A 15,424-nucleotide genomic window follows, 5' to 3' on the forward strand; every position below is an offset into this window, starting at 1 on the left:
TTGGGAATGTTGCAACCTTGCTGTGACAGCAATTCATGCACTTATAAGTCTCCAACATTTCGTAACGAATATTTGCTGTCCGATCATTTCCATTGCTAATCATGATTCAACTATAAAAAAAAAAAAAAAACTGGCGAGTAGCAACATTGATGCATACATCACTATGCATTACACAAATTTGCTAGTTATGTCAGGATTTTATCGATATTACGATCATGTTCGCCGTCGTGTATAAAATATTTTTGCATATACCTAAGGCAATGAAATTGAAATATGAATCTGTGCTGTATCGCCACTATTTCAATTTGCCTGTCATGTACCATTAGATTTTTTAGTAATACACGTAGTTCCTCGAAGCTGAAACATTGCTGTGAAAATCATAGTGATCAAAGAATTCAAAAGATTGGTTCATTAAAGAGCTTTTATAGGAAGATAGTGAAATATAAAAATGGAAAATCTGATCGCGAGGATCGTCGAACTGAAATTCGAGTTTCATATATTAACATTTGAATTATTAGTTATATACATCGGAGATACATTTCTATTTTCCTATTTTTACATTTTCCCGTGTAATTTTGATAGTCGAAATATGAATCGAAATATCGGAAACACGATAATACTGCACCATATGCAAAGTTTAAAATAAAACGATTTGAAATAAACTAGAAATAAAATCCTCTCGACGGATTTATAAAGCGGAATTTATACACTGACAATAGACCTATGATTGCAAATTTGGCATTTGAAAATGAAAGTTGCCTATGTTTCAATTACCTTGCGAATATAGGTAAATATTTTTATCCCACCTATGAATTTTTACTACCTACGAAACATCAAATACCTTGTCCATTACATTCTAATAAATATTATGTTAGTTATGTTAGAATAATATGCTTTTGCTGATAATATCCTTCCTACGGCACATTATAGGATCCAATACAATTCCCTTTCGTCTGGAATACGCCAAAAAAAAAAAAAAAAAAGAGAAAATACCTACATTTATAGATACGAAACTATACCTACGAAGAACCAATAAAACGAACGAAACGAGAAAGTAACGAGACCCAACAACCCTTGTTCGCACCCGAAAGCAATGACGTTTCCATTTCTCCGGCCATAAGGTCCCTCTGTTGGTATCGTCCGCAACGAAGGTTCGTTCGCTTGGCATAATGATATCTCGGTCGGGGCGTTTTTCGCCGGCGAAATTTATGGCGTGGTAATAGAGGGTAAATTAGAACCACATGACTAGTCGCGCCATCAATCTCCCTGGAGCAACCCACGCGGCACCGAGAGCCCCCTTCGAGTTGCCGCGAATAAACCGAACTTGTCGCGTGCCTATGGCGCGACGTGCGACGAATTCCTCCGCGACGGAAGATTAAAATCTTCCCGGCCGTCTTGTGCAACCCTTCGTTATCTAATTATCCTGCCAGCGGTTATCTGCACGGTGGAAATCAGCGCAGCGAGTCGTACTTCATAACCCCAAGCCCTTCGGGGTCCGGTGTAATATTTTTTCGCGGGCATCTTGCGTTCTCTGCGAAATTTATCGTTACATTCCCTCGACGAGAAACGCGCGAGTCGGTTGTTCGGTGCTTGTTACGTGTCGCGTTTCTAATTCATTTTCTTTTTTTCTCTTCTCCTGCTGCTTTTCTTGGTGTTTTGTTTAGCTGGAGATAATGATCGTAAAGAACGTTATTTTTAGATGATAATAGAACGTACATCAGATTGATAGTAAAATATATTTAAATATATTGGAAATGAGAGACTGAGTTCATGATTACTTGAAGTATTTTGTGATCATGATCAGGATAGTATGAATATCATTCAAAGTTATCTGAAACTGGCCAGGATTGTTTAAATCAGGTCAAAGTCATCTAAAGCACTTTGGTGGCCATGGCCAAGATAGTTCAGAGACCTTTCAAGGCCATGTCAACTTCGAAGTAGCTTTTCACATTAATTGAATTATCGAAACCTTTCCTACAGTTGCTCAAATACTTGTCTAACCCTTTACTTGTTCTACTTGTTGAACATCACGGTCAAAATACGTTGATAGAACATTCCGAGTATTTGCTAGCATCTGCGATAGAAAAGATCGAGGTTAACATCTAAATAGACCTAACTGACCTAAGCAAGAATGCTATTACTTGACTCAGCAAGAATGAAGTTGCTAGGACACATATCCGACCGCATAAGTAGAAAAATATCTGGTACGTTATATATAGACCTTCGTAATATTTCCAACTGACTCTCAGTAATTCCTGTCTTGTATTATTTGATCTTAATTTCACTTAGAAATTTAATTCTTTCTCTGTGAAGCTCTCTTTGTTTCAAGACATCTAGTCTTAGGTATCTGGTTCAGTTGATCCGCGCGGCTGTTGTCGTGTCTGCCACAGAATCGGACTACAAGCTAGCTTAGCCGGCTCATGCGTAGAAAACTAATTTCACGGTTCGTTAGATACTTACAAAAATTGGTACGCACCATAGAGACGCATCGCAGCTAAGCAGTAATTTACTCCTTACCGCCGTATGAAGGGCCGTGAGAAAGAAGAAAAAGGAACGAAAGGAAGAAATAGCTAACAAACCGTGCGCTTCTAGGCGACCGCCGAAAGCCCAAAGACACCAAACTCCTATTGTCTCGAGCCAAAACGCCAAGCGGTCAAAACGAATTGGCCAGGCAAGAGAGTATCGTGAAAATGTTTCAGACCAACGTCTTTCACCCACGCAGCTTTTCCTCGGTAGCGAGACGTTTAAGCCACGGCGAGATTCAAAGCATCCGCACGATGAAACGGCCACGCAGTGCCGGAAGGAAACAACGCTCGGAACCGCCTACAAAGGCCATCGCTGCTAATTAGTAAGATTACAGCGGTGCCGTGCCCTTGCCGCGGTATTGCCTCGGCTTCTTTTTAAATTCCAGATGAGCCTGTGTGAGAGTTATGAGGCGTCTGGTGTTGCAGAAAAAAGGCCAGGGGAAGAAGAAAAGTCGTGGCGCAACACGAGGAAAACTTTTAGGAAAACATTGTTCAAATAAATAGCATGGAAAACACCCTGGTTGCGCTTAGTTTGTCGCCTAGTTTATTTGTTAGAGTTAGAGCATGATTGCGCTATTTATGATAGGCACGAAAATCAGAGAAAATCTGCGGTTTTGGCAACACAAATTTGAAATTATTATACTAAGGTGTTATGTGATCTAGTCAAGTTTTAAAATTGATCAGTAGTCAAAATAATTAAAACGCCCAGTGGAAACAGTTGTAGCTCTTCTGTTCGTCTGACTATAACCAGACAATACTACTGAATTTCAAGCTAATCTTAAGTTTACTTACTAAATGTCTTTTTATTTGGCGTCTTTGTGTTCTCTGAATTATAAGGTACGATGGAATATTTCGCTTAAAATAGCAGCGTAAAAGAATAATCAAATGAAATAATGAAAAATCTTTGTGGTTGTTTCGTTAGAATATCGTTCGTAAAATAAAAGGTCTTCCTGATTTGTTTGGCTAGAACGTTCGCCAACTAGGATCGAATTTTTTGCATTTTTTTTTTTTTTTTTGAACGAATGAGTAAGTAATAAAAAAACAAATAGCGATCGAACGAATGCCAATCGATTAAAACGCGAGTAGAATTTCTTTATAAAACATAGTTACAACGCGCAGCTTCTTTGATTCATCGATTCCAAAATTTTCAGTACTTTAAAAAATAAAATCCATTCTGTTTACACACTAAAGAAGTAAATTCGAACGAACTGACCTGCCTTTCTTCTTTTTTTTTTTTTTTTTTTTATTCCATTGATTTGCCATCGACCCTTGTTAACGTGGCTTTACCAAAGCTCGTATAATTTCTCGTTTCGGTTACAAAAGGTGCGCGGTACTTTTACTGTAAAAATAGGGGTTTTCGGTTATAAATTACTGGCCGTGTACATTTTGTGTACAAACACGATAGAGATGTGTAGAGAGATCCATTGAACCGTTTCAGTCAAGTGCGCGCGCACCGAACCGTATTTCAAAATCGATTTTCCCGAAAGCGGTGACTCGTATAGAAAAATTGCATTCTGTATTTTCAATTGAATTTTTTAAAAAGACCTACTTTCGTTTGGAATTACATCAAATATTTTGCAGCATGCTACGTGTTTTCCATATTCGTAAATGAGCGCAGCTTTCAACAGCATTCTACTATTACGAGCGCGGTTTTTTCTGTTTGTATATATCGCTAATTAATGCCTATATTTTTTAAATAAATTAATAAATTAAATAAATCGTTAAAATACTTTAAGGCTTGAAACGTAAATGCAGTTTATATCATTAGAATAGATACTTGTATAATTTCCTCATCTTTTCTAGATAAATTCAAATTACTTCCGGAATAAATTGTTTACATTGCACGAAAGAAGTTTCGAATAATCCTTATTTAATTTCTTCAATTTTTATATGCATATCTCAGTGTTATCAAATCTTGCGCATTCTCTAAGCGTCCCTTATATTACAAGCGACGATCACGTACCAAGATTCCCTCTTGGCCGGACACGTGGCCGCATTAGCATTTTTATCGTCGTTACAACTCCGCCCAATTTAAAGAAATTATGTGCAATGAAATTCGCACCTGCCTTCGCGATACTTTCACGTTCCTACATTTATCCTTGCTGCATTAAACATTAACGTAAGCGAGGATTATGTTTTCCAAGTATTGATATGTTAACACCTTCACATTCGATGGCATCAACGTGTTATCAAGTACAGGCCAAATGTTAGTATCCGGTGACACCGCGTTAATGCCACGTGCAAATCGATTTCTTACGTAAACTTCATGAGCTTGAAATCTTTTGCCAAAAAACACCGGTTATTGGCTAACGTTACTAACAAATTTATGCGCATGGCAAGGCGTTAATATATCGCTATATTTAGGCTACGATTACAGTAGATACCTGTTCCGATGAACTATCATTCTCTCGAAAAAGAACACCAGAACAATCAAATACATAGTCTTCAAACGTTTCATTCGTCAGAAGGACAGTTGGCGTAATTTCGCGTCTATTGTAACCACGGTTTTAGAAACATCTTTTAATAGACGATTACACAGTTTCTAAACGATCGACAGTAATAGGAGCACGCGAGTGCTTCATCACGCTCGACCTTCTAATTAATCGCCGTCTCGAGGATCAGCCACATATCCTCACGGAAATGTGGGTTAAACGTCGCCCCGTACAAGTAGCAAGAGACGCTGCATTGTTGTGGCCGCAATCGACGAAACGGCAAGTCGCGTGTGTCTGGCTAATTAGGGATGCCCAGCCACGGCCAGAAACACGAGAATAGGAGACGAAGGACGAGCTATCAGGTCAGCACAACCCTCTCCTTCATCGATGCCAATTTTCGTTCATCGCTTTTTTCCCCGATTGAACACCAGCCGAAACTGTGCTCGGCAATTTGTCCTTCGAATAAATGTCACCGTCCATCTAACGAGTGTATTATCGATGCGGACTGTGGCTCTCTTTCTTCTGATCTCTCTACTAACCACCTTTCATTCGATGCCTCGTTTCTCCCTTTATTTTCTTTTTTCTTTTGCCGTTTTGAGAATCGCTTTTGGTCAATTTGCTACTCGTGGTGGATATCTGGAAACGAGAACAGATATAAAAGAGCGAGAGGGAAGAATAGGACACGTTGTGCTTGTTGCGGTTTGCTTTTCTTCTTCTTCATGTGTTTGCCTTTGAGCTTGTTTGGCATTGTGTAACCGGTTCGTAGCTTGCGTTCGCTTGATAAGCTTGCGTGTAGTTTTTGTTTTTGTGGAGGCGGAAATTTGGACGAACGTGTTTAGATTTTGTCAAAGTGACTTGTCATCTCTCTAATGGCATGATCGGTGTTTCAAGTATTTACTTTGATTAGTTGCTGGCGTTTGTTTGATGTAGTTATCAGAACAGTTTGCTCTTCTCTTTTAAGAATTATCTTTTTTTAAATACTTGCTTTGAAGTTGCTTTAGTCGTGTAATATTAGTGGTGTACTATTCACGGGTTATTTATGTCCATGCAATGCGGCGAAGGCGAAGGGAAAATTTATGCAATTACTTCCACTTCGCAACCATAAAACATTCCGTGAAGAATAGCAATTTATACCGCATTGAACGAGCTTGGAGACCTTGTGTTTAAGAACCTGCGCAGGATCCTTGCAAAGCCAGAAGAAAAATGAATAACTCACGTTTCCTGATATTTATTACTCTCGCCACTACTGAACGCCGAATTCGTCCCCAACGTTCACTCGTTTGTTCAAACATAAAATTGTTAACTTAACAAACTAGTCACTCCAACAAACCATTCATAAAAAACCACAACGATATTTATTAAATCTTTTACTTTCATCGATAACTCTTAGGTTCGATAATCCTCTACAGTTAATATCGATAATCCTCGAGATAATCAGAATCAAACTCCCCCCTAAAATTCTAACTAAAACCAAAATGTCGAAGAAACTTGTACGTCGCACTACCGAATAACAATAACATCGAACAAGCAGGCAGAACAGAACACTGGAGGAAAAAGCGAGCAAAGAGGAATCAGGAAAAGAACGTCAAACGTTACAGGGAAGTTACGATTCGCTAAAAGACAAAGAGACCGACAAGAGAGGAGGAGGGGCCGACGGTTGAATCGCTTAATGCCAGCGAAATTCGCGGTATTCAGTAGCACCGCTTCCGCCGGCGGCGCTTCCGCCGCGGTTATGACGTCGTCGTCGAAGAGAGAGAATTGAAAGGTGGTATGTACGGTTACACGGTTGAAATACGCTCCTCTCATCGGTTTTCATCCGGCTGCGGAAGAAAGGGCTCGTGCAAACTGCACTGAGATACCCGGGAATCTATTTCAAATTACTTGGACGAGAGTTCTCCTGATGGACTTATGAAGGCCATTTGTTTTATCACTGTTGAAAAGAGCCAAAGTACGGACAATGGGGCCAAAGGTTCAATGAATACATCGTGTCTCTCCACTCCCCTTTCCTTCTGCCGTCGTTCCGCCAGCGCAATCGCGCCGGAATAATAAGAGGTTGGCGTGCATATTTTCAAGTTTCGCGCAATTTCCTACTCATAATATCGCGCAACGTAAACAAAAAGCAGCAAAGGGGAACGGGAGCAGAACGCTAACGAGCGTTATCCTGTTCTTCCTTTAAAAGTTCGTATACATTTTGCTGTAATCTTCCCAGCACCCACCCCCTTCCTTTTGTCGCTTGCCACTGTCGTCTTAAGTGACGAGCTAATTACGCGCTCTTGCAAAATTGAGAGACAATTGGATGATACTTTTTAGACAAAGCGATATTTAGGTCGCTTTGAAATTTATTATAGAAGTTAAGAAAGCTCTGTTAATGCTACTGAATGCTACTTTCTTTATCATTTAATCTGAGCTTTCGTTTATTCATGAAAGGAAAAGACTATAGTTGAGTGCAGCTTTTTATTCTAATTTGAAATCTAGAAACTAATAATTGTTGAAGAAATACAATTGTGAAGTAATGAGCTGATATAATTGTAAAAATTCATGTATATATAGATTCGATATTATTTTTACGGTAGTTTCATATTAAGGATCGTTATACTAGATTTCATGATCGTATCTAACCGTGTAACTTATGGTAGTAACTCTCAGGCAGAACTGGAAGTGTCACAATAACCGAGTAGGTACCTAAGCGGTGTGGCGGAGAGCAACTCCACAGTGACCTTGAACGGTCAATTGATTTCAAACAAACTATAGTACCCCAAAGACTTGCCAACTCACGTTATTAATTTCTGTTTCAGGTAAGCCATGCATCTCCCTTGGCTCTCTCCACGGTACAAGCACCGTGTAAGTACTTGAAATTAATCATTAATCTGTATATTACGATAAAATCAACGTGACCGAAATTCAAAACTCCGTCGTAATACAATTCACTTTCCACTTTCATTTGCACAGCGACGATTAAACTGTGTTAATTGAAATAACGTTTAAACAGAGGTTGACACGTCTAATTTGCCAACTGAGATAGGTTTGTTCAAAGTTAGCGAGTTACGGTCTTATGCAAACGCAAGGCGCGTCCACATGAGACGATCACACGCCAATTTACTATCTCGTTGTTGCCGTATTAATCTCTTAACTACGTCGTCCCTTAACTAAAAAATTTCCACATATAACGTAAAATAATTTCAAATGTAAGAAGATACGACATAATTTTTTCTAGAGAAAGTTGAGGATTCCAGTAACGAGTTAACAAAATGTACCATAGTTACTATATTAATGAAAGAATGTTAACGCTATAAAAGAACATTTTAAGAATATAAACGCATGACAGGATTGGATCTTAAACAGAAGTCGGGTGAAAACAGCACGGCAGGGGACGCATTAAATATGACTGCGCGGCGACCGATGTGTGAACTACGGTAGAACTCCATTTATCTGAACCCATCAGGGGACAGGAGTTCGTATATAACTAAAGTTCATGTACTAATAGAAGTTCACTAATTCTACCCACCACTAACGATTTCTCGTTCAAATAATTTGATTTAATCGACAGAAGTTCATTTAACCGGGCACTAACTAAAATTTCATTTCGATATATGGAGTTCTACTGTACCTCCATACTAAAATATATTACGTCTGTGAAACGACTTACCATGTGCGAATGTACCATCCCTCCTTGCATTTTCCAGTAAAGTTAGGTATATTACATAATTAGGTTTCACTATTTTCAACTGCTGAGACTAACAAAATAATTTTGTCCAATTCTTTTTCTAAATGTGCGCTCCATTACATAACATCGCATAGCTCGTCTTCTTCAAATGACCTAGATGAACATTTACACCCGTACCCGTTTCTTCAAACCCGTTCCTTGAGCTCGGTTCAAGGGGATCTTGATAATTTTAATAGTGGAAGTTTTAACAGGTCGATTCGCAAAGCTTCCTGTCCATTGCGAATCTCGTCAGACGCTGGTAAAACTTTTAATTCCTTTCGGATTACCATGTATCGGAAGCTATTTGCCGAGTATCTGACGCCCACCCCTCTTCTTTCGAACTCCATTTTTACGGCGCATTAAATCGCGATCGTTTGTCAGGGTTTCGACTCAAATCTACGGGAACAAAGCGTTTCCGTAAACACGATCAAAATTCAAGTGCCGACAAGTTTGCCCTAGGAACTTCGTCTCCCTTCGGGCATTACTCGAAAATCTCCCCATTTGCTTCCAGGAACGACAGAAAATTCATCTCAAGGATAGGAAGCATCTTGATGCACCGCTTTAATGCGCGCCGTTGTTACGAAAGATTTCAAAGGGGAATATAGGGACTGATTTCGAATATCTGTATATTCTGTAGCAATTTTTGTCATATTTAAATTTATCAGGAAACCTTGTATACGTTGATAAATCAAAATTCGTGCAGTAATATCAATAATCGGTTGCCAATGATCGCTTTGCGTCGAATTTAGGCAGAAAAGTCAGTGCTCGGATAAAAGATTTTTTTTTTATTTATTTTATTTGTAGCAGTTATCGTTACATTACGGATCGTAATTAAAAGAATGGAATGTAAACAAAGCTTTGTCACGTCCTGCAAATACCGTAATAGAAACTCTTTGAATGTTTTCAATATTTTCCTATATTTCTTTAATCGTTATTACTGGAAACTGTCATGCAACGATGCTCCATTTCTTTTATGACGTACCATTACGGTATTTAAATATCTACTTGGTTACAAAAGCTATTCTGTACAAAATTGTTTGCATTGTCAAAAATAACACTGGCTATTTTTCTCTTATGCTTCTCAGAGGAACAAGGCAATATATGATAAAAATTCTATCGTAAAATACGTAATAAAATCGATAACCGTTGTTGTATTTGCATTCGACCGAAACGTTCGGGATTTGTATTTGCATGCGAAATAAATTCAAGATACAGGGGCAAATAAATAAATAGGATGAGAAAGTAACCGCGATTTCGTTGTAAAACTTGAATACAATACAAGTTAGTAGACAGGCCGTAGAAAATGATGAACGGTAATATAATAATAAAACCGAGCAAAGTGTGAACCTCGGAAAGAGCACCGTAGAGATGTCACGAATAATGGTCGGAAATAAATTTAGTCGCAGCACGCTTAAAGAGGTAGAAGGAACAATGGACAAAGCAATACAACCGAACGACTGGATATTCCTGTTATCGTCCAGAGTATGAACTGTACGAAGAATAATTTGAGAGTTGTAAATTTTTGCCAGTAAGTTGTTACGGACGACGAATATTTGGTCGAACTTGAGAAGTTCAAATTAATTAAGAAGCAATTGTTGAATTTTGCAAGTGTTTTCGTGGATGTATTTAAAATTAATTTGCAGTAAAAATTGAACAGTCCGGAATTTTATATTATTCTATCTTTACATCCGAATTTTTTAAAAGTCTTTAACTTCGATCCCCTCGGGACTTCTCTTTGTTCTTTAAGCTTCGATCCTCATTCTTTGATTGTTTTGGAAGACGGAAGTAATTCGTCCGCTCCTCGACCATTGTCTATTGTTAAATTAGTTGCAAACATCGCGTACTACTTTAGATGAAGCTTTACGTAAGTTGGTGAAATTTATTTGATTTTTTTCATCTTAATTACGCCACATCTACTTTCTTCGTGTAACTATTGAACTAATATTACAGATGAATAGAACATTCAAAATGCATTAAATTTCGCTTTCCACCTTTTTCACCTTAATCTTTCTCTTCTTAAGTGACTTTCTCAATGGAGGCAATACATTTCGCAGTAGCCACTTCTCGACCTTTCGAAAGCGCATTCTGAGCCTAGAAAGGTCTGTAACGACGCGTCTGTCGTGCGCGTAAATCAGAGTCGTGTTATTGGATATTTACGTCGATCAGATATCGTCGCCAGACGTATCGGAGGAAACGAGGGGCACGCTCGTTCACGTCTCGGAATTTTCCCAAGAATTTCCCAGCTAGGATCTCTGCGTCAACAACGATGCTACCGATACTCCACAACGATTGTACGATATCCTCGGTATCTTACGCGTCAAATTAACGAACTGCAGCTGTTTTCTTTGCGCAAACGCTGTCGTAAGTTCTTTCATTTTCGTTTAATAGTCATCGCATTTGCATATTTCTTTACTTCTTTTTATTTGTACAAATATTTTGATAGTTGGAAACGTGTGATTTTATTTATTTATTCAGAGCCGTATAAAAGGTCTAGCTAAATATTAAACAAATAAATTACAAAAAAAATATAATAAAAGGATTTTATCTTGCGAATGAATCACCACGCTTCTCGCGAAATTTGAGGCTCAGCTGAGAATTCGAGCTGGCAGGGTTCGCCTCGATTATTACGCGCGCCGTCGCGCGGATTACGCCGCAATTACCATGAAGAGGGTTGAGTAGGGTGCATGGAAAGGCAGAGTCATCAGCCCCACGGATATCACGTAACGAAAAATCACATTACGCGGCTGGCGCCTTTATTTAAAACACCCAACCACCGACACTTGTCCGCGGACTTCATTCTCTTACCATTATCACCCTCCGGTACACGAGGGTGACTACAAAACTGTCGCGCTTTACCGCGCAACGGAAGGAAGTAGTTACGTTTTATAACCGACGCAATAATCGTTTCCACGGTCTACGGGGCGCTCGATGTGTCTCAGGCTCGTTGGGAGAACGCGTATCGCTCCGGTATATTCTACACACTGCCGAAAGCTCGCTGCCAAATTGATACAGCATGGTTGTTCGTGGTACGTTTTAGAATCGTCACAGTTTATGCGAGAGATACGCGTATCTTCTATTAAATTTCGCGAATGAAACGTTTTAATTGAAACATTTGACATTTATCGTTTTGCTGTAAATGAAAATAGTTTTTGATTTATATTATATTATACGCTTGACAAGTTATTGAATATTTAGTATAACGAAGATAATATGAGACTGATAGGTTTCTTGAATAAAGGAGATTTGGCACAGAGAGAGTGATGAATACTTTGTACAGGCATTACGTGTGAATAATTGATATGATGGAAATTAACCTAGAGTGTTGAAGATTTGAAAGGAGAGTGTTTAAATATATTATTACATTATTACGTTATTCGAGCCATCATTTATTAAACGAACATTCTAGTTACAAATTGCACATTTACTGCGTGTATCGTGGGAAATTCTAAATTATATTATGTTTCAGAAATCTTATTATAAGCTTACAATATTTTAATATAAATTAAACTTATGATTAACAGATGTTTAATAACTAAAACTTCTTATAAATTATTACTCTTTTCTCATTTATTATTAATATTAGTTTCCCATTATTTATCTGTTTTTTCTCGGAAAAAACTGACATTTTTCATTCCATATCGTTCACTCCTCCATATAATTTTTGTGCAAAAATGATTATTTATCAGTTATGCCTGAGAGCTCTGCGAGTGAAAATATAGGAGCAACACTCGACTGGCATCGCGTCGAAATTACGTTTCTGTAGTTGCTGTTTTGTTCGTGTCGATTGCAGGACGATGTTCAATCAGAAATATTGCTGTCGATCATAGCTCTTCTTCGAAAGCCCGCCGTTTTCAAGCCCGAGGGAACAATGACCCGAGTACCTTCTGATCCTTACGCGATCCAATTGATAGTTGCACCGTTATCCCGCAGTGCTGTCAAAACAATATACCCTTTTGCCTGCCTATTTGTGTCGTCGAATAAACCGAGCGCACGCGCCTTTATTTCACCCCCGGGAAAACGCGATGAAAGCCCTCGATGTCGCTTCCAAGGTTATCTCTGACAAATTTAAAAAAAGGTACGTGGTTGGTTGATACTCGCTCACAAAGCATATCAAAGGAACTTTATCGATTCGCATGTACGAAGATCATTACGTTATTGCAAGATCTACACAGTTACATCGACGATGGCATATGCGTAAATTATGTCGTCCGTTTTTGGAGCGAAGATGCAGTTATAGTAAGGAGAATTTGATATGAATGTTTATAGCGAGTGACTGAGTCTCTATAGTTTGATTATTTAGAATTATTTAGAACTTACACTTCTTTTAATAATTTTTCTATTCTCTAGTCTCGAATATTCTTTGAGCATTTATACAAATTAATACTATAGCATTTATACAAATTAATACTATAATTCCACAATAAAAAAATACAAGATATTCTTCAATCCCACGGAACTAGGAGTTAACTCTACGTTCTATCGGACTCGACGATCGGTCCCATTTTACGTTCTGTCAATAAACAAATATCCAGGGTCGTTAAGAACATCTCGAAGCTCATGGGACGTGGTACGACTTTCGTATTCCATTAAAGTGGCCTATAAACGCACGGGGAATTCATTTTTGCATAGGAGCCTGACGCGTACTTGGGGTTATTCTCCAAGAATAAAACTACCTCCTTCGATGTCTGAAATGGCACCTTCGAAGAAGCCGAACGTCACATACGCGTATACACAGACGGTCTGTGTACGATAGGCAATAGAGCGGCGTCATAAAGCCATACATAGGATATGAAGTCTGTATAACCGACAATCTCATTGGATAACACACAATGCACGATAGCATCCTTTACGCGAACCGTCGATGCATCTTTCCTGTCTCGCAATGCCTGCAGTAGTATCAATTTCCCGGTTATCATACGCTTCAACCCCATTATGGAAATATTTCGAACGATCCCGCGAGTGACCATGAAACAGCCGCGAAAAGGTTCCCCGCGAGAATTACTCGATATCTTTTGTCATTGAGGTCGACATTGATCCGATTGACAATATCTTGTGAGAAGAGTCGGATAATTATTAAACGATTGATTTTAGTCCAAAGGGCAATTACGAAAGAATTGGTTCACCCCATGGACGTGTAACGTAAAAAATGAGTAAAAATACCAACGAAACAGCGGCGTCGATTTAAGCCCTAAATCGCAATTTAGTCACATGAATAGTCTCGAATGAACACGGGTTATATTAAAGATACGCCAGCACTAGTGTGGCACCCCTGCATTCCGGCGCTACGTGTAACAAGATAGATCATTAACTCCTGGCTTGACCTAACATTTGTGGATAATACGAAGAGGGACTGTTTCTTTCTTCTTCCTTGGTTCTACGTTGGCTAGGGACACCATAAAAAGAACTCGCCACGAGATTGAAACGGAAGGAGAGAAAAGCGACGAAGAAAGTGGGAGATACAAAGAACAAGATAATTTGATAGCCACAATTCATTCGTCGTCATAGATACGACATGGTGCATTTTTCCATGTTAAAACTTTGACTATTTATTCAAACACATTTGTTTTTACTTCTATGAACGTCGTAAGAATCAACGGCGTACGCAAAACCGAATGTACGAAAGAAGATCGTGTACGAAACTGCTTTGCCGCGATAATAAGGACATCCGTATTTCGAAAAGAAGTCGAATAAAATCAAATCCGATGCAGCATCCCGTTTCTCTACCTCAGCGTTGAACCAGCGATAATACAAAGGAGTAAGAGAAGCTCGTTTCACCCTCGAGTAATACCTACACGGTGCTGATCTAACAGGCAGCTTGGCGGTAAACTGGCAGAACTTCCAGACATGGAAATCTCGAGGTAGGAGACGTTGTGCCAAACGGACCAGCCAACACGTTGGGATCAAACTTGATAGAGTCACAGGCTGCAATCGGGGGATGAAGGAAGGACAAAGAGACGGAGAGATACGTATAACGGAGTGTAGAGGAGAGAAAGAGCGACATCGATGGCAGAAACGCTGAGGGACAGAGGGAAATATCAGGGGAGGTCGGAAGAGAGGGTGGCAGGGAAATGGGTTCGGCTGTCACATACACGTACTCCCCGGAGCTGCAAACTGATAGTGGACAGATACTGCGCATTCGTGGCGCACGGTTAGAATTAATTGCCAATGTTTGGCTGGGTACGTGGATATTGGGATGAATGTTCGTTAGCGAACATGGCTCCCCTAACGTTAGTCGGTCGAAATGAGTTATCCTGTCAGAACGGTACTTATGTCGACCGGTGATGCACAGAAACGAGTACATTGCGTCCATCGATAATAGGCCCCACGGCCCATTAATCACACGGATGATCCGCGAAAAACAATGAATCGGATTTTCACCGGTGAAAATAATCGGAGTTCGAAACATACATGAAATCCTTTTGTATCCTTTGACCGATGGTAATGCGAGGTTGCGCAACGCGTCAAACGCCACACGATGCCAAACAAATCGCATCGTTACGCTCTCGATAACTCGATAACGAGGAACTAATCTGCCTCCAGCGAATAAAACGATCATGACGAAGATGATCGTTCTTGCGATTGATATTAGGGTAATAATTATATGGAAAATAATTGGTTACAGACTCCAGTCGAACAGATGAACATTATAAAAACATAGATCAATCGAAAATAAGACTATATCATCTACAGATGAAATAAATTCCATAATCCGTTGGACCGTTCATTAGTTTCAATATGGCGAATAATGATTGACAACTATCTCT

At 39.2% G+C, this 15,424-nt stretch overlaps 1 protein-coding gene across 5 annotated transcripts in view; it reads left to right on the forward strand.

Annotated features, from left to right (window-relative positions):
* Window positions 1-15,424, forward strand: part of LOC117213690 (teneurin-a) — a 702,857-nt gene that overhangs the window by 49,784 nt on the left and 637,649 nt on the right. The window lies entirely within an intron of this gene.

Source organism: Bombus bifarius, unplaced genomic scaffold (assembly GCF_011952205.1).
Source record: "Bombus bifarius isolate JDL3187 unplaced genomic scaffold, Bbif_JDL3187 scf7180000009125, whole genome shotgun sequence".
NCBI lineage: Eukaryota > Metazoa > Arthropoda > Insecta > Hymenoptera > Apidae > Bombus > Bombus bifarius.